The sequence below is a fragment of the Vombatus ursinus genome, unplaced genomic scaffold (genome assembly GCF_900497805.2).
Source record: "Vombatus ursinus unplaced genomic scaffold, bare-nosed wombat genome assembly UNPS02014778.1, whole genome shotgun sequence".
Lineage (NCBI taxonomy): Eukaryota > Metazoa > Chordata > Mammalia > Diprotodontia > Vombatidae > Vombatus > Vombatus ursinus.
This window is the reverse complement of record NW_020954556.1, coordinates 41319149-41341340: the sequence shown is the minus strand read 5'-3', so window position 1 is coordinate 41341340 and position 22192 is coordinate 41319149.

The window sequence follows — 22192 nt, the reverse complement described above, 5'->3', positions numbered from 1 at the left end:
ATGAAGTCAAATGGACCTTGAGAAACATTGATAACAATAGGCTAGTGGAGGTAAGGAATTTCCACCTGAGCTATTTAAAATTCCAAAAGGTAATACCTTTGAAGTGTTGTGTTCAGAATGCTAGCAAATTTGGAAAACTCAACATCAACCACTAGATTGGAAAAGATCAATTTATGTCCCAATTCTAAAGAAGGGCAATGCCAAAGAAAGTTCAAGTTACTGAAGAATTATGTTCATTTCATAAGTCATCAAGATTATGCTTAAGATTCTTCAAGCTAGACTTCAGTAATATGTGAACTGAGAATTACCAGACATGCATGCTGGTTTTCAGAGGCAGAGTCACTAGATCAAATTGTCAACATTTACTGAATCATGGAGAAAGCAATGGAGTTCCAGGAAAAAAAAAAATTCTACTGGAGGCAGAGCCAAGATGGACCAGTAAAGGCAGGGACTAACCCAAACTGTCCTCCAAACCTGTCAAAATACCTTTAAATAATGACTCTAAGCAAATTCTAGAGTGGCAGAACTCATAAAAAGATGGAGTGAAACAAGTTTCCGGGCTTAGATGACTTAGAAGGTCTGAACATGAAAAGTCTGTTGTACCAGAGTGAGAGAGGAGCACAACCTAGCACAGGACACATCAACACAGACTGGGTCCCAGCAAAGCAGGAGCAGACCTTGGGTCAATTGAATCAATGGCAGCACTGGTGATTTCCAGACCTCCCAGTGCACAGATAATCAGGGGATCCAGCAGTAGGTCAGAATGTGATTTACAGGGGTCGCTTTGTTGGCACCAGGGGCAGGATTGTCTTGCATTGCCTAACCTTGGATCTGGGTCACAATCCTGGGTCCCAGTCCCAGTATGAGGAGTACCAGCACAACAGTGCTTGTGGCCATAGGGAATCAGGGACCCTGGTCACAGTTCCAGGTTGAAAAGAGTGCTTGTGGGGAGCCAAGATGGTGGAGTAAAAAATAAGTCACTCTCACCCTCCCTTATCAACCTCTGAAAGCCCAGAAAATATCACCCCAGAGAAATCCCTGGAACTGGTTTAGTTGGAACAGCTAAACCAGAAGAAAGATGGGGTGTAGCAGTCCAGTAGTCTAAGTAGCTTGAGGGATTAACAGGAAAGGCTCCTCTTTCACTGGGGGAAGAGGAGCAGTACTGAAGGGGAGGTGTCCCAGCAAGCTAGTGGAAAGCCCCACATCAGCATACCAGGACATGATCCTGAAACCCAGGTGGTGGAGCAGGCAAACACCAACACCAGGACCCCTGAGTACCTCAGTGAGGGTGGGGGAACTAGTGGAAACTAGCTCAGAAAAGCACCAGGTGCCTTAGCATTCTACAGCAGTCTCCCAGTTCCTCAGCAAAAATCTGTGAAGTGCTCCAAGGGACCCAAGGCACATAAACATTCTGCCACATCCATCTAAAAGGAGCGGAAGAAAGTGAAAGGAAAGGAAAAACAGAAAACATCCAGGGGACAGACTATCCAGTCCTACCCCTAGAGTTCCAGTGTTTTTGATTCCAGCCTAACACCAAGTAAGCTGCCAGAACCCTAAAGCCTCCAACTGACAACATCGTGGGCCCCAGCACACAAAGTTAGTGACTAGGCACAAATATTGTGCCTGTGAATATTGTGCAACACAATAGTCAGTAAGGCAAGGGAGCTTGAATTACAAGCAAGGATGGACTACTTAGAGAAAATGAGCAAGAATTTTCAGAGGAGGAGATGGATATTCAATGAAATAGGGGACTTCCAAACCTCCCTGATAAAAGGACCAGAGTTCAACAGAAAATTTGATCCTCAAATACAAGATTCAAGAGAGACATAAAAAAGTAAATGGGACAGAAAGATACAATATGTTGTTAATAAGGGCAAACTGTTTACATCCCTATAAGGGAAGATGACATGTGTAACTCTTGAGAACTGTATGTAAAGGGGGTGGATATAAGTTGACTTTGATATAATGATAAAAAATCTAATCAAGTGGGTTAAATGAATACAAGAAAATGAAATAATTTGATCTAAGAAAATGTACTGAGAGAAAAGGAAAGGAGGAGGCAGACAAGGGTAAATTACATTACAGGAAAAGACACAAAAACCTATTACAGCAGAGGGAAAGAAGGGAGGGAGATGAGCATTGTTTGAACCTTATTCTCATCAGATTTGGCTCAAGAAGGGAATAATATAATCATTTTGGTAACAAAATATAATTTGCCCTTTAGGCAGTAGGAGAGAAAAGGGGAAAGCAAAGAGAGTGAGGATAGAAGGGAGGGGAAAAGCAGTTATGGTAAAGGAGATGAAAAGGGAAGGGGTTAATAGAAGGGAGGAGAGACTGAGGGAGGTGGTGGTCAAAAGCAAAACACTAGTGAGGAGGGAGAAGGAGAAAGGAGAAAGAAAAGCATGAACAGGGAGGAAAAAGGAAGAAGAGAAAGACAAAGGTAGTAATTATAACTGTGAATGTGAATGGAATTAACTCTCCCATAAAACAGAAGTGTATTGCAGAATGGACTAAAAACCATAATCCTACAATAAGTTGTTTACAAGAAATGCATTTGAAAAAGAGTGACACACAGGGTAATGGTAAAAGGCTGGAGCAGAATATATTATGCTTCAGCTGAAGTAAAAAAAAAAGCAGGGGTAGCAATGCTGATCTCAGACAATCAAAAACAAAAATAAATAGATCTTATTAAAAGAGATAAGGAAGGAAACTACATCTTGCTAAAAGGCACCATAGACAATGAAGTAATATCATTACTAAATGTATATGCACCAAATGGTATCACATCCATATTCTTAGAGGAGAAATTCAGGGAGTTACAGGAAGAAATAGACAGCAAAACTATACTAGTGGGGGACTTCAACCTCCCCCTCTCTGAACTGGATAAATCTAACCACAAAATAAAGAAGAAAGAAGTTAAGGAGGTGAATAGAATGTTAGAAAGGTTAGGTATGGTAGACCTCTGGAGAAAATTGAATAGGGATAGAAAGGAATGTACTTTTTTCTCGGTGGCACATGGCATATACACAAAATTTGTCCATGTACTAGGGCATAGAAACCTCACAATTCAATGCAGAAAAGCAGAAATATTAAATGCATCCTTTACAGATAATGATGCATTAAAAATTATATATAATAAAAGGCCATGGAAAGATAGACTAAAAATAATTGGAAACTAAAAAAAATAATCCTAAAAATGATTGGGTCAAACAACAAATCATAGAAACAATCAATAACTTCATTCAAGAAAATGACAATAATAAGACAACATACCAAAATGTATGGGATGCAACAAAAGCAATTCTTAGGGGAAGTTTTATATCTCTAAATGCTTACATAAATAGAATAGAAAAAGAGGATATCAATGAATTAGGCATGCAACTAAAAAAAAACTAGAAAAAGAACAAATTAAAAATCCTCAATTAAACACCAAATTAGAAATATTGAAAACCAAAGGAAAAATCAATAAAATTGAAATTAAGAAAACTATTGAACTAATAAATAAAACTAAGAGCTAGTTTTATGAAAAAAACAATAAAATGGATAAACCTTTGGTTACTTTGATTAAAAAAAAGAAATAAGAAAACCAAATTACCAGTATCAAGAATAAAAATGGGTGAATCCATCACCAAGGAAGAGGAAATTAAAACAATACTTAGGAACTATTTTGCCCAACTATATGCCAATAAATTTGAAAATCTTAGTGAAATGGATAAATATTTACAAAAATATAAATTGCCCAGATTAACAGAATAAGAAGTAAAATACTTAAATAACCCCATCTCAGAAAAAGAAATTGAACAAGCCAGTGATGAACTCCCTAGGAAAAAATCTTTAGGGCCAGATGGAATTACAAGTGAATTCTATCAAACATTTAAAGAACAATTAATTCCAATACTATGTAGACTATTTGGGAAAATAGGTGAAGAAGGAGTCTTACCAAATTTTTTTATGATACATATATTGTGCTGATACCTAAACCAGGAAAAGTCAAAACAGAGAAAGAAAATTATAGACCAATTTCTCTAATGCATATAGATGCAAAAATTTTAAACAAAATATTAGCAAATAAATTACGGCAACTTATCTCAAGAATAATACACTATGACCAGGTAGGGTTTATACTAGGAATGCATGGCTGGTTCAATATTAGAAAAACTATCAACATAATTAGTCATATCAACATCAAAACTAACAGAAACCACATGATCATCTCAATAGATGCAGAAAAACTTTTGACAAAATACAACACCCATTCCTGTTAAAGACACTAGAGAGCATAGGAATAAATGAAGTCTTCCTTAAAATAATAAATAGCATCTACCTAAAACCTTCAGCAAGCATCATATGTAATGAGGACAAACTAGAAGCATTTCCAATAACATTGGGGGTGAAACAAGGATGTCCATTATCACCACTGTTGTTCAATATCATACTGGAAACATTAGCTTTAGCAATAGGAGAAGAAAAAGAAATTGAAGGTATTAGAATAGGCAAAGAAGAAACAAAGCTATCACTCTTTGCAGAAGATATGATGATATACTTAGAGAATCCTAGAGAATCAAGTAAAAAACTACTTGAAATAATAAACAACTTTAGCAAAGTTGCAGGCTTTAAATAAACCCACATAATCATCGACATTTCTGCATATTACCAACAAAGCCCAACAGCAAGAGATAGAAAGAGAAATTCCATTTAAACTTACTGTATACATTACAAAATATTTAGGAGTCTACCTACTGAAACAAACCCAGGAACTATATGAACACAATTACAAAACACTTTTCACACAAATAAAGTCAGAACTAAATAATTGGAAAAACAACAGTTGCTCATGGGTAGGTTGAGTTAACATAATAAAAATGACAATTCTACCTAAGCTAATTTACTTATTCAGTGCCATACCAATCAAACTACCAAAAATTATTCTATAGAATTAGAAAAAATAATAACAAGATTTATTTGGAAGAACAAAAGGTCTAGAATATCAAGGGAACTAATGAAAAGAAATGCAGGGGAAGGTGGCCTAGCCATTCCAGATCTTAAATTGTATTATAAAGCAGCAATCATCAAAACTGCTTGGTACTGGCTAAGAAATAGAGTGGTGGATCAGTAGAATAGATTAAGTATGCAAGACACAGTAGTCAATGACTATAGCAATCTATTATTTGATAAACCCAAAACCTCCATCTTCTGGGATAAGCACCCACTCTTTGAAAAAAAAAACTGCTGGGAAAACTGGAAAAGAGTATGGCAGAAACTAGGCATAGATCAAAATCTCACACCATATACCAAAATAAAGTCAAAATGGGTTCATGATTTAGCTATAAAGGCTGATACTGTAAGCAAATTGGGAGAGCAATGAATAGTTTACCTATCAGATTTATGGAGAACAGAAAAATTCATGACCAAACAGGAGATAGAGAACATTACAAAAAGCAAAATGGATAATTTTGATTACATTAAATTGAAATGTTTTTGCACAAATAAAGCCAATGCAACCAAGATTAGAAGGAAAGTAGAAAACCGGGAAAGAATTTTTACAACCAGTCTCTCTGATAAGGACCTCATTTCTAAAATATATACAGAACTTGGTCAAATTTATAAGAGTACAAGTCATTCCCCAACTAATAAATGGTGAAAGGATATGTACAGGCAGTTCTCAGATGAAGAAACTAAAGCCATCTATAGCCATATGAAAAAATGCTTTAAATCACTATTGATTAGAGAAATGCAAATCAAAACACTCTGAGATACCACATCACACCTATCGGATTGGCCAACATGACAAAACAAATAAATGATAAATGTTGGAGAAGATGTGGGAAAATTGGAACACTAATACATCGTTGATGGAATTGTGAAATGATCCAACTATTTTGGAGAACAATTTTGAACTATGCCCAAAAGGCTATAAAAATGTGCATACCCTTTGACCCAGCAATAGCACTTCTAGGACTATATCCCAAAGAGATGATACAAATGGGAAAAGGACCCACATGTATAAAAATATTTATAGCAGCTCTTTTTGTGTTGGCAAAGAATTGGAAATTGAGAGGATGCCCATAAATTGGGGTATGGCTGAACAAATCATGCTATATGAATGTAATGGAATACTATTGTGCTATAAGAAATGATGAACAGGCTGACTGGAAAGATTTGTATGGTCTGATGCTGAGTGAAGTGAGTAGAACTAGGAGAATGTTTTACACAATAACAGCCACATTACGTGATGACTAATATTGATAGACTTAACCCTTCTCAGCAATGCAAGGACCTAAGACATCTCCAAAGACCTCGTGATGGAAAATGTTATCTACAAAGAAGAAAACGCTATGGAGTTTGAATCCAGATTGAAGCATACTATTCGCTATTTTTTTCTTCTGTTGTGTTTTGTTTCCTCTTTCTGGTAGTTCCTCCTATTGGTTCTAATTCTTACTTACCACATCACTAATGTGAAAATATGTTTAATAAGCACGTATATACATATAGCTTATATCAGATTGTGTGTTGTTTTGGGAAGGTAGGTGGGGAGGGAGGGGGAGAAAAAATTAAAACTCAAAAGCTTATGGAAGTGATTGTTGATAATTCAAAATAAATAAATTAATAAATAAATAAAAATTAAAAAAAAGAAAAGAGTGCTTGTGGTGACTCACAAACCAGTGCATTGTACAAGTTAGTAGTAAACACATCTCTCCCTAGATCTTAGCACTTTGCAGAGTCAAAAATATGTAGATTCCCAGAATTACATCCATAAACAGCTGCACAAAAAACCCTGAAATTTGGGATAGTGCTCCTTCCATTCGGATGCAGAGTCCCATTTTACCATAGAGCAAAACTTCAAAAAATAGGCTGGAAGACGAACAAACAGCAGGAAGGAAATTCTAACCATAGAAAGTTACTATGGTTATGAGGAAGATCAAAACACATATTCAGAAGAAAACATAACAGAGTCAAAGCTCCTTCATCTAATCCTTAAAGAAAAATATGAATTGGTCTCAGGCCATTGAAGAGCTCAAAAGAAGATTTTTAAAATCAAGTAAAAGAGATAAAGGAAAATTGGGAAGAAGAATGAGAGTGATTCAAGAAAATAATGAAAAAAGGGTCAATGGCTTGGTAATGGAAGCACAAAAAGTACTGAAGAAAATAACACCTTAAAAACAGAATGAATCAAATGGTAAAAAGAGGCACACAAGTCCAATGAAAAGAAGAATAACTTGAAAAGCAGAACTAGCTAAATGAGGAAAAAAGAAATACAAAAATTTACTAAAGAGAAGAACTCCTTAAAAAGTCGAATTGCCCAATTGGAAAAGGATGTACAAGGGCTCACTTAAGAAAATAAATCTTTAAAAGTTAGAATTGGCCAAATGGAGGTTAATGACTTTATGAGACATCAAAAAGCAATAGAAAATAAAGGAATGAAAAAAAATAGAAGAAAATGTGAAATATTTCATCAGAAAAATAACTGATCTGGCATATGTATTGAGAAAAGATAATTTGAAAATTATTAGACTATCTGAAAGTTATGATAAAAAAAGAGCCTTGACTTCATCTTCTAAGCAACTATCAAGGAAAACTGACCTGATATTTTAGAAACCGAGGGTAAAATAGAAATTGAAGAAATCTACTGATCACCTACTGAAAGAGATCCCAAAATGAAACTCCCAGGAATATTAGAGCCAAATCTCAGTCTTCCCAGATTAAGGAGAAAATACTGCAAGCAGCCAAAAAGAAACAATTCACATATTGTGGAGCCATAGTCAAGATAATGCAAGATTTAGTAACTTCTACATAAAAGGATTGGAAGACTTAATGATATTCCAGAGGGCAAAAGAACTAGGATTACAGCTAATTAGGTGCAACCTACCCAGCAAAACTGAGCGTAGTCCTTCAGGGGAAAAATGGACTTTTGATTAATTAGAGGGATTTCAAGCATTCCTGAGGAAAAGATCAGAGCTGAATAGAAAATTTGGCTTTCAAATACAAGATGTAAAGGAAGCACAAAAATGTAAACAGGAAAGAGAAATCATAAAGGATTCATTAATGCTGAAATGTTTATACTCCTACATGGGAAAATATTTATAACTCACAAGAACTTTCTCATTATTAGGGCAGCTAGAAGGAATATACAATGACAGAAAGCAGAGTGTGAGCTGAATGTGATGATACAATTAACTAAAAATTAAATTAAGGTCTGAGAAAGAAGAATGTACTGGGATAAGGAGAGAGTGAGGGGTAGAATGGGATAAATTATCTGACATAAGAGAGTCCTGAAAGAGATTTTACAGTGAAGAGGAAAATGGTGGTAGTGGGGAGGGAGCATATGACCCTTACTCTCATCGGAATTGGCACAAAGAGAGAATAAGATGCATACTCAGTTGGGTGTAGAAATTTACCTTACCATACAGGAAAGTAGAAAGGTAAGGGAATAAGAGAAGGGGACTTGAGAGAAAGCTTATAGAACGGAGGGCAATTTGGGAGGGGTAAAAGTCAGAAGCAAAATATTTTTAATAATGGACAGGGTAAAAGGAGACAGTAAGATATGTAGAAATGGGATGGAGGGAAAGACATAGTAAGCATTGCTGTTAAAACAAATTTTTATAGTGAATTTCTCTTATAAAGACTTCATTTCTCAAAAATATAGAAAACTGAGCCACATATATAGAAAGAAGAACCATTCTTCAATTAACAAATGGTCAAAGGATATAAACAGGCAGTTTTTAGACGAAGTAATCAAAGCTATCTATAGTCATATAAAAATGCTCTAAATCACTAGTGATGAGAGAAATGAAAATCAAAACAACTCTGAGTTACTACCTCACACCTGTCAGATTGGCTAATATGACAGAAAAGGCAAATGACAAATGTTGGGGGGATGTGGGAAAATTAAAATACTAATGTATGATTGGTGAAGTTGTATCCTGATTCAACCATTCTAGAGAGCAATTTATAACTATGCCCAAAGGGCTATAAAACCACACATAATCTTTGACAAAGAAATGCCACTACTAGGTCTGTGTCATAAAGAGATAAAAAATGATAAGAAAAATGACCTACATATACAAAAATATTTATAGCAGCTCTTTTAATGGTGGCAAAGATTTGGAAATTAAAGGGATGTCATCAATTGGGGAATGGCTGAACAATTTGTTGTATATGATTGTGTTGGAATACTATTTTGCTTTTAGAAATGATAAGCAGGATTCTCTCAGAAAAAACAAACAAACATGGAAAGATTTACATTGAATGATGCAAAGTGAAATGAGTAGAATCAAGAGAACATTGTACAAAGTACCAGTAATATTGTATGATAATCTACTATGAATAACTTAGGTATTCTCAGTAATACAATGATCCAAGACAATTTTGTAGGACTTATGATCAAAGATGCTATCCATCTCCAGAGAAAGAACTGGTAAAGATTGAATGCAGATAAAAGATACTTTTTCTTTATTTTCTTTATTTTTCTTAGGGTTTTTTTTGTCTGTTTTTTCTTTCACAGAATGACAGACAAGGAAATATCTTGAATGACTACACATGCATAACTTAAGTCAAATTTCTTGCCTTTTCAATGCTGGGAGATAGGGGGGAGAGAATCTGGAACTAAAAATTTGAAAAAAAATGAATCTTAAAATTATTTTTACATGTAATTGGGAAAAAATAAAATATTAACTAAGAAAAAAAAACTTCTTCTCCTTCATTGACTACACTAAAGCCTTTGACTATGTGGATTGCAACAACATGTCCCAAGTCTTCAAAGAGATGGGAGTAAAGCATCTTCTTATTTTTGTCCTTAGTGAGCTGTATGTGGGTCAAGAATCAATAGGTAGAACCAAACATAAAACAATTGATTAGTCTAAGAATAAGTAAAGAGTGAGACAAGATCGTATATTGTCACCTTGTATGCAGAGCACATCATGTTAAATACCAGATACCCTGGATGAATCAAAAGCTGGAATTAAGGTTTCTAGGAGAAATATCAATTATGTTAGATATACAAATGGTATCACTCTGGTGGCAGAAAGTGAAGAAGGATTAAGAAACCTCTTGATAAGGGTAAAAGAAGTCAGTGTAAAATCTGAATAGAAATCTAACATTAAAAAATAAATTAGTTAGCAACTGGTCCCATAACTTCCAGGAAAACTGAGGGAGAACAAATGGAAACATTGCAATATTTTATATTCGTAGCCTCAAAGAACATTGTAGACAGTGGTTGCTACAGTCATAGAATTAAAAGATACTTGCCCTTGGATGGAAAGCTTTGGTATATATGGACAGCATACTAAAAAGCAAAGACCTAACCTTGTTGACAAAGGCCCACGTAGTCAAAGCTGCATTTTTTCCAGTGGTCAGATATGGATGTGAGAGTTGGACCATAAGGAAACTTGAACACCACACTTTTGAATTACGGTGCTGGAGAAAATTTTTGAGAGTCTGTTGGACAGCTATCAATCAATACTCAAAAAAATAATTCAGACTACTCATTGGAAGGTCAAATATTGCAGCCAAAGCTTAAATATTTTAGTCAAATAATGAGAAGAAAGGACTCATTGGAAAAGACTCTGATGTTGAGAAAGATTAGAGGCAAAAGGAGAAGGGGACAGCAGAGGATACGATGAATAGATACTGTCATGGAAGCAATGGACATGAACTTGGACAAACTTTAGGAGATAGTAGAGGATAGATGGGCTTGCCATTCTATGGTCCATAGGTTCAAAAAGAGTTAGACAGGATGCATGAAAGAACAATAACTTTTCCAGTAAAATATTGAATAATAGTGATGATAATAGGCATTCTTACTTTATTCCTGATTTTATTGGGAAATTTTCAAGTATATCCTTGTTACAAATAAGGCTTGCTCTTGGTTTTAGATAGATATTATTTATAATTTAAGAAAAGCTACATTGACATATGCTTTCTAGAATTTTTAATAGGAATGGGTGCTTTATTTTTTGTCAAAACCTTTTCCTGCATCCATTAATATGATTTTAGTTGTTATTGTTATTGATATGACCAATTATGCCAATAATTTTCCTAATAATGAACTTCCATTCTTGGTATAAATCCCACTCAATCTCTGGTCAGAGAGTTCCTGAAGCTGGTGCTACTGCTGCTGTCACTGTCACAGTCACTTCCAAGTCCCACTGTCAGCATTACCTCCATGTTCACTTCAGATCAAATCCCCACTCCAGTGTCTCAAACCTCTACTTTGAATACCTGAATTGTCCTGGAATGGAAAAAAAAACCATCTCAGTATGAACTCCATAAATTGATTTGAAGATTTATTGTAAGGTGTTTTTTTGGAAGGGGATATTAGGAAAGATTGGCTGTCATGATTTATGTACTCTGCCATAGTGACTCCACCCCTCTGCAGTCAATTCTTCACTATTATTTTATATTTAATGTTCTTGGCTTGTGAACAGCTTTTATAAAAGTATTTTTATAAAAGTATAAGCTTCTCAAAATCACCTTTAGGTCAAATCTTGTAGTGAGTATGATTACAGGGATTAATGATTGGAAGAATGAATGAATGAATAAAAAGCCTTTAATACGCATTTTGATATTCCATACATTATGCCAAATCCTGGGAATAAAAAGGGGGAAAAACAAGACAATCCCTGATTTCTAGAATGTTGTACTATATTTATGGTAGACAACCCATGATATTGTACATCATTTTTTTCCCAATTGGTTTTGATTTCTTCAACTAAGCTTTATATTTAGAAAAAAAATTTTCCAAGTAATTTGGAGAGTTTGAGTATTTTTAATGGCAACATCTATTAAATGCATTGTCCTTATTTTTTAGGAATAACTATTTTGTCTGGGTAGTTGTGGACAAGAGCTTTATGTATTATAATTCTCTAGTTTTAGCTTAGTTTGTTTGTAGAATTTTCAAGGTTACCTTGGAGTATGTAAGTATCATCTGTTAGTTTCATGAAAGATAATAAGGAAGAATTATTTTTCTCTTATTCTCATCTTGTCTGATGATTATTATGTAGGACAATGAGAGTTATATATACAAACTATAGTATGCCGTCATCCCAGTATTCCTCTTTTGATGTCTATCAATCAAGTTAGATCTTAACTCAACCTTGTATAGTTACCACTTTCTGTTTTTCTTCATTGCTTGTTCCCTTCTGCTGCCTTTCTTGATGGGATTTTGCTTGCTTATGAGGACTTCTTTGAGAGAATGTGCAGGGGCAGGAGAAGAAATATGCAATGGGTTGATTCAGCTAATTCTTTGTTTTGATCAAAAGATCTTATTGAGAGGGAAGGTAGCAGAAAATAACACTGAATAACTAAAATGAGTGTTGGGAGAGCAAAGGGTATGCTTTAAAAAGAAAGTTGGCAGTAGGATGACTAAAGGAAAAGGCTTTGAATATTTGTAGCCCAGAAACAAAAATGAGACTAAATCAAATCACTGCAATATTTTACAATGACTTGATTGGGAAAGTTCAAGGCAAGATGACCTGTGAAAAAGGGAGACCAGCTAGAGAATGTAAGTTCAAGGCAATGGCAAAAATCTAAGCTTAGCAGAAATGAAGAAAGTGAACAACTCTCCCTTTACAATAAGCTGATATTAAATAAGAAATGTTTGTTTTAAAAAAATGCTCTAAATCACTATTGATTAGAGAAATGCAAATCAAAACAACTCTGAGGTACCACATCACACCTCTCAGATTGGCAAACATGACAAAACAAGTAAATGATAAATATTGGAGAAGATGTGGGAAAATTGAAACACTAATGCATTGTTGGTGGAGTTGTGAAATGATCCAACCATTTTGGAGAACAATTTGGAACTATGCCCAAAGAGCTATAAAAATGTGCATACCCTTTGACCCAGCAATAGCACTTCTAAGGCTGTATCTTAAAGAGATGATGCAAATGGGAAAAGGACCCACATGTATAAAAATATTTATAGCAGCTTTTTTTGTGGTGGCAAAGAATTGGAAATTGAGGGAATGCCCATCAATTGGGGAATGGCTGAACAAATTGTGGTATATGAATGTAATGGAATACTATTGTGCTATAAGAAATGATGAAGAGGCAGACTTCAGAAAAACCTGGAAGACTTGTAAAGACTGATGCTGAGTGAAGTGAATAGAACCAGGAGGATGTTGTACACAGTAACAGCCACATTGTGTGATGATTAAATTTTATAGACTTAGCTCTTCTCAGCAATGCAAGGATCTAAGACATCTCCAAAGGTCTCATGATGGAAAATGCTATCCACAAAGAAGAAAGAACTATGGAGTTTGAATGCAGATCCAAGTGTACTATTTGCCATTTTTCCTTCTGTTTTGTTTTGTTTCCTCTTTCTGATGGTCCCTCCTATTAGTTCTAATTCTTCCCTACAACATGACTAATGTGAAAATAAATTTAATAGGATTGCATATATGAATCCTATATTAGATTGCATGCTGTCTTGGGGAGGGAGGTAGAGAGGGATGGGAGAAAAATTTAAAATGCAAAAGCTTATGGAAGTGATTGTTGATAAATCAAGATAAATTGATCAAAAAATTAAAAAAGAAGTGCTGAAGTGCTATTAAAGCACACTACAAGAAGCTATCAAAAATTGCATTAAAGTTTGCAAAGACTGAAATATTGAGAAAAACAAAATAATATCAATACATCATATTGAATGAACCTGAAATGTATGCTAATATAATGTCCATGTGATGTTAACTAGTACAGAAAAAGATATCACAGTGTGAGAAATGGCAGAATCTGGCCCTAAATGGTTTGAGTGTTACTCAATGAATATGAACATTTAAGACTTAGTTTATAACAAACCTTCTTGTGAAGATAATCATAGCATTGAAGAAACAAATGAAAATTTTAATCCTATTGAAGAGAATTTTCAACTCTTAATGAGTTGTAGAAATTTGCTGCAAATTTATATATATAGATAGATATTCATCATTATTCTATATAAATAAGATTCAAGCATATACTGCACTTCAGTGTCTCTCTCTCTCTCTCTTTTGCAAAATTCTAACTGAAATAGGATCAAGGTTACTCTACTTATGTCATTAAACAGCAAAATTTTCCCATAATAAGTGTTTTTACCATAGTAGACAGATCATCAGAATTGGAGTATACAAAACCAGGGTCTTAATTCTACTTCTGAACATTACTAGTTGCGTCACTTTGGGAAAGTCCTTTAAAGCCTCTAATCATCAGTTTCTTCATCTGTACAATAAGGGAGTTGAAGTTGATCCCTAAGGTCCTTTTTAGCTTTAATATTATGATCCTATAAATAGTAGAAATTCATTGAAAATATTACTTTGAAGACAAAATAAGATAATATATGTAGCATTGTTTGCAAATGTTCAAACACTATATAAATGTCAATCATTATTTGTAATATGTGCCATTATTATTTATATCATAAAAACATATCTTAGAAAACATAGGTAAATGCTAAGAATGTAGCAACATGTTAAATAGTTGAGTTTGTCTACAGGTGGTATAGTATACTAAAATGGATGACAGATTTCATGGGACAAATCATGTTCAGTCATTAAATGAGTAAATTTGTTAAGCATCAGCTGTGTATCAGGCACTATACTAAACACTACAGTTACAAAAAGAGGAAAAAGACAGTCCTTTCCCTCAAGGTGTTCACAATCTAAGAGGAAAGACAACATGGTAACAAATATTTACAAGCATGCTATATATGGGATACATAGGAAACAATTAACAAAATGAAGGCACTAGAATCAATAGGAGATGAAAAAGACTTCTTGTACTTCCATAGATGTTGAAATTTTGTGAGTAGAAGGAAGCAAAGGTTTTCATCAGAGATTGTTAAGCCTTAACAGGAATATCCAGATATTTTTAAAAAGCAGTACTAAAACTAGAGTGCATTTAATTTCAGATAATCTCTTACTCTAACAGAATAAGAGTAGAGAATTTGGATGTTAGACTTAGAGACTCCAGAAAAGCATTATAGATAGTAGTCTCAGTAAACATCAATATGTTTTGGAAACATGTAACCATATTAATAAGATCATTAAGATAAAAACCAAAACCTTACTTTCATGCCTCATTGTGACATGATAATGACCTTGATTCTTAAAGTTCTTATACGAGTAAAGAATAAGCTTTGCCAAGCAAAAGGGAGCTGTAGTGGTTTTGTCAATGGCCCCAGGGACAGATTGCATGTCTTTCCTCCAAGGAACAGCTAATTCAAATTTGGACAGGCTCATTACTAGGTTAAATGAAAAGTAATGGATTATTATTTAATATTTTCATGTCTCAAGGGTTGCTCTCTATGTTGGTGGAAGGAATGTCCACACTCAAGAATTCACAGTTCCTTGACATATTAACATAAACAAATCAGGACACAGGATTATGGAACTGAATTAGAATTTAAGATTTTTCCCTGCTTTCTTTTCTACTGTCAAGGTCAAAATCAAAGATGTCAGGAAATGTGATGTAATTAGATCCTAATTCTTTTCAGTCTGAGGTCATGACAGCAAGAAATAATTTTCCCAGTGTGAGGAGTCTATCTTGACCGGTCAGAAGAACATTTATTCACCAAGTGGAAATGAGTTAGACTCAGCCAATTACTATATTTTTTTTTGACTCAGGGATCCTTATTGACCAAAAATCTGGCCCAAAAGCCAAGAACAAAGATATGCAGTTGGTTTCCTAATCCTCCCCCAGAGGCCAATTATCCATCTAACAATATAGGCCAAAAAAAGGGAAAGTCATATAAAAGTGATGGAGTTACAAAGGATAGCACCTGATACCAAATTCATAGATTTCAATGTATCAATATGTGAATAAACCAAATTTATTTTTTCCTATAGAACCAAGCAAATCAGCAAATTTATATTACTCCTTGGATGGGATGTTCATGATGGGCTTGGATGGGGTGTTCTTTGGAGGAAAGACATGGAATCTGTCCCCGGGGCCATTGACAAAACCACTACAGCTTCCTATTGCTTGGCAAAGCTTATTCTTTACTCGTATAAGAACTTTAAGAATCAAGGTCATTATCATGTCACAATGAGGCATGAAATTAAGGTTTTGGTTTTTATCTTAATGATCTTATTAATATGATTACATGTTTCCAAAACATATTGGTGTTTACTGAGACTACTACCTATAATGCTTTTCTGGAGTTTCTGCATCCAGAAAAATCACTTAGTGAATGCTAACATCATTTTCTGCATCCAGAAAAATCACTTAGTGAATGCTAGCACTGATCCAACAATATAGTTCAAATTTTGCTATAGAATCATAGAACAGAAAGGAATGTGAAGATGGCATGTGGTTCAGGATCTTTCCCAGAGAAATACCAAAGATGACAAACAATTATGAACTTTTATTTTTTTAAAGATGAGCACTATATTTCCCTTTTAAAAAATCTTGAAGATCTCTTGCTATCTTCATGAATTCTTAAAATTTAATATTTTCATCTCAATCATAGCCCAGTAGAAGGGTTTTACTTTGTGGATCAGCACTTTCCAATAACAAACACTTACCTGGCTCCATTCAGGATGTCCAAAATCTCCATTTCAGAAAAAATCCTTCTTTGTAAGAAGCATTGAATCACTAGCATTCATACCATCCAATTGCTTCTTAGCTATTACCCATTATCTGCACGTATGTGGGTAAGTCACTTCACTTTTTGTGCTCCACTTCACTTTAAAAATAGTGTTAGATTAGCTCATCTTTGAATTTAATTACTGTTCTTAACATTCTGCAATTCTATCCTATTGTCTGTGAAAAGAATCACATTTTAATTGAAAAGATGAAGGGTACCAAGAATGAATAATAATACCTGAAGGGTTATAATAAAGAGTATGACTACTAGGGGATGGAGTGGCAGGTAGGATGATAATCATTGCACAAAGGTTTAGAAATATTAAAAGGCTGGAGTACTCTATCAAAGCAGAATTAGGAGTTTGGGTAGGGAGTAGTGAAAATCAAATTGCTCTGTCTTTTCTCAGAAAAATCTATGTAACAAAGTAATGAGGAGGGACTATCCACTGACCCCAACACTAAATTTCTGTATCCCCATGGAGTGCACATTCAGTGGCAAGGTATGTTTGGAAAGAGTAATATTCCTCTTAAGCCTCTGAGCAGGAAGAAAAATGGTGATCACTGTAATTAGGCTAGTATTTAAAAAAGTATGGCTAATTTACTTGCATACAAACATGACTGATGGACTCAAGTTAAGAATGTAACTTTGATATTATCTGCATTGCATACAAAAATAGTAATGAAATTAGATATCTAGATTATGCTGACCTCAGCTGTTTTCTGTGACCTCTGCAGTGACACTAACATTAAATGTTAAGCACGCAGAAAAAAAGAGCTAAAAAGAAGAATCAAAGTTTCTATGTTGAAACTTCAGATCTTTGTGAGAAAAAATAACCACAGATATAGACTAAGACCCATGCTTTTTTGCTGTACACTTTCTTTACTGAAAATTAGCAAGATCCCTATGTTGTTCTTGTTAAATGTTTTCTACATCACAGAAATTAGAAATAAAGTTTCTGAAATGCTATGTGTATACAGGTAAGGTGCAAAATCCATTCTACATGACAAAATCATTCCATCTCTCTATTTTTCCTTCACTTAAAATTGAGTTGAATGACAACCTATGTTTCCACACACACATACACACACACACGCACACACATAAGTTAACAAATAAAATAGGAGTCCTTAAGTCGGGGTGTGTGTATCTATGTGGGTATACACACATTTATGTATATATTTTCACATGTGTGTGTGTGTTTATGTGTTTATTTGTTGTTATTCAGTCACCTCAAATGTGGCTGACTCTCTGTGACCTGATTGGGGGTTTTCTTGGCAAAGATACTGGATTGGTTTGCCATTTTTTTCTCCAGTTCATTTTACAGATGAGGAAAACAAGGCAAAAAGGATTAAGAGTATTGCCCAGGGTCACATAGCTAGTGTTGGAGGTCGGATTTGAACTGGAAGATGCTTTCCCAACTCCAGACCACCAAGTCACCTATATGCCCCTTTAAGCATGCAAGTACGTGTGTGCACACACATATGTGTAAACTTTACACATATGTGTAAAGTAAATCATTACTTTCCTTTTTAATCTTACTCATTTGATTATATACATTTAAATTTTTTTCTGAGAAGGAATCCATTCACTTCACTTGCATTCCAAGTTGTCCAATGACACAAAAGCAGTTAAAAATTACTAAAATAAAACAAATAGCTCTTGTGCATCAGTGCCGTGAGACACACTGTTAACCATAAGACTCAATGGGGTCTTAAAACTTCAAAGTCATTTTTGGTGGTGACATTTACCCTAGAAGAGTGAGCCTCACTTCAGTAAACTTTAGAAGCACAGTTATTCAAGTATTTTTTTTGTTTTGTTTTTAGCACTCCTTGCCCTTCAGTCTTAGTTCATTAAAAAAAATTTTACCAAGGGCTTATGATACGTGAGATGGGCAAAGCACAATTCTGGGCTTTGAGGATAAAACGATTCAGAAGAATGACAGTCTCAGCTCTCAAGGAGCTTATATTCAACTAAGTGGGATAGGATTGATCTATCTATTTATCTATCTATCTATCTCAATATCTACATCATGAGGTTTGGTGGGATTGTTTTAAATGAAATATCTTGATGAAGGAAATTAGATGATGGAAAGAGCCACTCTATCACTGGGCTTCAGGAATCAGCATTTCAGTGTTTGAAGGACCCTCAGCAACCATATCTTCCCATCTATATCTGAGGAAGAAGCCCTTCAACAGCTCCCCTAAAGGGTCCATTCTGCCTTGGTTTGAAAACTTTTAGTGGGAGGGAACATACATAAATGGAGATTCTATTTACCTAAGAGGTTTTTTATTTTGTTTTTGTTTTTTTTTTTGCTAGAAGATAGTAATAATGAGAGTGGAGACAAGGGGACCAATTTGGATGATGTTACAAACTTTAAATAACACTGTGTAATGGATTAGGTAGAGAGAGTGACAGAGAAAGGGAGAAGGATAAATCAGGATTACTGTAAGGCTTTGAACATGGTTTATAAGAGAAAGGTGGGGTTATCAAGTTTTTTCTTTATGTGTTAGTAGGAGGAAGGTGGAAGGGATGAGTTCAGTTTTGAATATGTTGAATCATGGTGCCAGGGAAAGTCCTAATAGAAATTCCTTGTGGACAGTTGGAGATGAAGGATGAGAACTGGGGACAAGGATTATAGAGTTTCATGTAACACTTTAAAATTAGAAAAAAATATTTGATTTGACTTATTCTCTGATTGCCTTCTTCCTGGAAGATGTCAGGTAAGAGAAAATACTCTAAGAGAAGAAGCCACAGGGTTCTCCCTATCTGTTGCTAGCAAGTGAAGTTTTTATTACAGGCCTTATTCCATGTCTGATTTTCCATTTGTTCTTTAATTTTAGGTGAAAGTATCTGATGCTATGACCTTGTGAGTTTTCAAAGGTCAGAAAATCCAACCACCTGGGTTCTGGGATTCAGGTTATTCATCCATGATAGGTTTTATGTGTTGCCCCTAGTCCGTTGATGCCTAGAAGAATGACCTTTCAGATCCTGCCTTTCACTTGTTGAGATGAGGATGTATCTAGCAGTGATACCACAGTTGAATGTAAACTTGGTGGGGCAAATGCTATATAGAAAATGTTAAGTTTGAACCCTTTCTCTCAGACAGTGAGGTGGTACAAAGGAGAGGATGCTCCCAATAGACTCAGGGGTGGGAATGGTTGTTCTTCTCTTCTAGCTATAACTTCCAAGTAATATTATTTTGTAAAAACTATTTTTGTAAGTGTTTTGAATATGCTATTTAATTTGAGCCTCACAACAATCCTATAAGTTAAGGATTGGCATTATCTTATTTTAAATATTTGATAAGGGAACTGATATGCAGAAATCTTAAACTATTTTCCATATGGTTATACAGATTAAATGGAGGTAGGATTTCAAACCAGGTTTTTCTTAACTGAAGGTGTTTCTACTTTTCTGGTCAGTTATTACAACTACCCTACATTGGCCTTTGCAGATTAGGCCTGTATATAAAGATTTGTAAGTCATTTGCACAAAGGTGATAACCGAACATAAGGAAGCAGATAAGATCACCAACAGAGAGAAGATACAGAAAGGGGAAGAGGACACTAGAGGAATTGCTTTGGGGGCATGGGACACCCGTAGTTAAAAAGTGGAAAGTGGATGAATCAGCCTGGTGACAAAGAAGGAGTCATCAAATTGTTTGAATGAGAACCAAGAGAAAGCTTTGTCATACACACCAATGAAGAAGAGGGTACAGAAGGGGTTCATAAATAACAGCCAATGTTGTGTAAAGGTTAAGGAGGAGAAAGACTTGGGGAAAGATAATAGCTTAGTAATTAACAAGTGATTGATTAGGGACCTTTGAGAGAACAGGATTTATCCACACCCCACCTCTTGCCAGAGAGGTGGAGGCAGAGGTGGAGTCAAGAGGTTGAAAAGGGGGTAATAAAGAAATAGAGTTTTAAATCTCATCCTATATAAGAGGCCTTTCCTGGTTCTCCACAGCTCTTAGTACTTTGTCCTCTGACTTACCTTCTACTCTGCCTCTGCCTCTATCCCATTGTCTCTCTGTCTCTGTCTCTCTTTGCCTTTTTCTGTCTCTCTCTGTCTCTCTCTGTATCTCTCTCTACATATATACATACATATGTATATACATATACATACTTACACACATATATAGATATTTCTATATCTATATCTATATATGGTAGTACTTAGTTATTTACATGTTGTCTTCCATATTATGATATGAAATCCTTGAAAGAGACCAAATTTTTACATTTTTTTCTATATCTAGTGCTTAACACATGCCCTGGTAACATAGCAGATATTTAATAAGTACTTATTGATTGAGAAAATATGATTTTTTTCTAGGAGTTTACTGGTGAAAGTGAATAGAACTATGAAATGTAAGCATGAGAAGACATCAGGGTCATGTGAAGAATTTTTTAAAGAAAGTATAATGCAGCTTCCTGGGCAATCATCTTTTTTATTGTACTATGTTATAGAAATGCTTATTTTATTCCGTGAATTAAAAATAAAATATATTTAAGTATAACCAACACCTTAACTAGAAGTGGGGAAAGGGTAGGCAGAAGTTTAGAGACATTGAAGATGAGAGAGAATGACTGATTCAATGGATATGGGAAATAGATGAGATCAAAGACATCAGGGAGAATGGTATCATTTATGTTCAATTGTCACCTCTACTCAGATGATGCATAAATCTATATATTAATGACTTCAATCTCTGGCAAGTAGAGACATTTCATCCTCTGAGATTGGAACAAAGAAAGAGAAGACAGGGAAAAATATGGGAAGATTTTACATGGGATGGGGGGAAGAGGAAGAGGAATATCACTACAAATGGTCCTTATCAGCAAAGAAGTCATCTGTTTGGAGGTTGGAGTATTGGGGGCCTGATAAGAAATTTAAAAGTTTGGAGCAACTGCTGTGGGAAGTATTATACAAAGTCAATCAGTAATGAGTGAAAGGTTTGTTGTTCATTCAGTCAGTAAGCATTGATTACACTTGCACTAGGACAAGGGAACAAGGGTTTCAAGGTTGGATAGCAGTGTTTTGTTAAACTGTTTAATAGTAAAGATTATAAAGGGAAGGAAGGACAATGAGAAAAGGAGATTCAGTGGGATAACAGAGAGGGACTGAGGTCCCCTAAGTCACTATGAAGAATGTTTATCAGGAGTGAGGGAGTAGGAGAAGTATAAGGACAGGGGACTTTGACCAGAAAAAGGAATTTCAGTATTCAAATTGTGGAATGGCAGCAAATTAGGGCAGCGGTGACATCTATGTTGTGATTCCCTCTGTCACTGGCTGAGGTAGAGTGGAGACAATGGTCCGGTGAGTTAAGAAGCTCCACAGTCAATGTGAGTATTGAAAACAGAAAAGATGAAGTGGAGGATGAGCTAGAAAGGACAGTGAGAACTAGTTAGTGAATTCATTGAGGGAAAGAAGAAATATGTCCTGAGTATTGATAGGTGACAGCAGCTAGCATCTTAACAGAATTTTGTATTCATATGGTTAGAGGAATTTAATGGAAAAGAGGTCAATTAGTGATGGTAGTAATGGTCAGTGAGGAAGGTGGTGAATATTCCTCTTGACCTGGTGTGTTGTGGTGGTGTTCAGGAAGGAAAAGAAAGAGTGTTGAAAAAG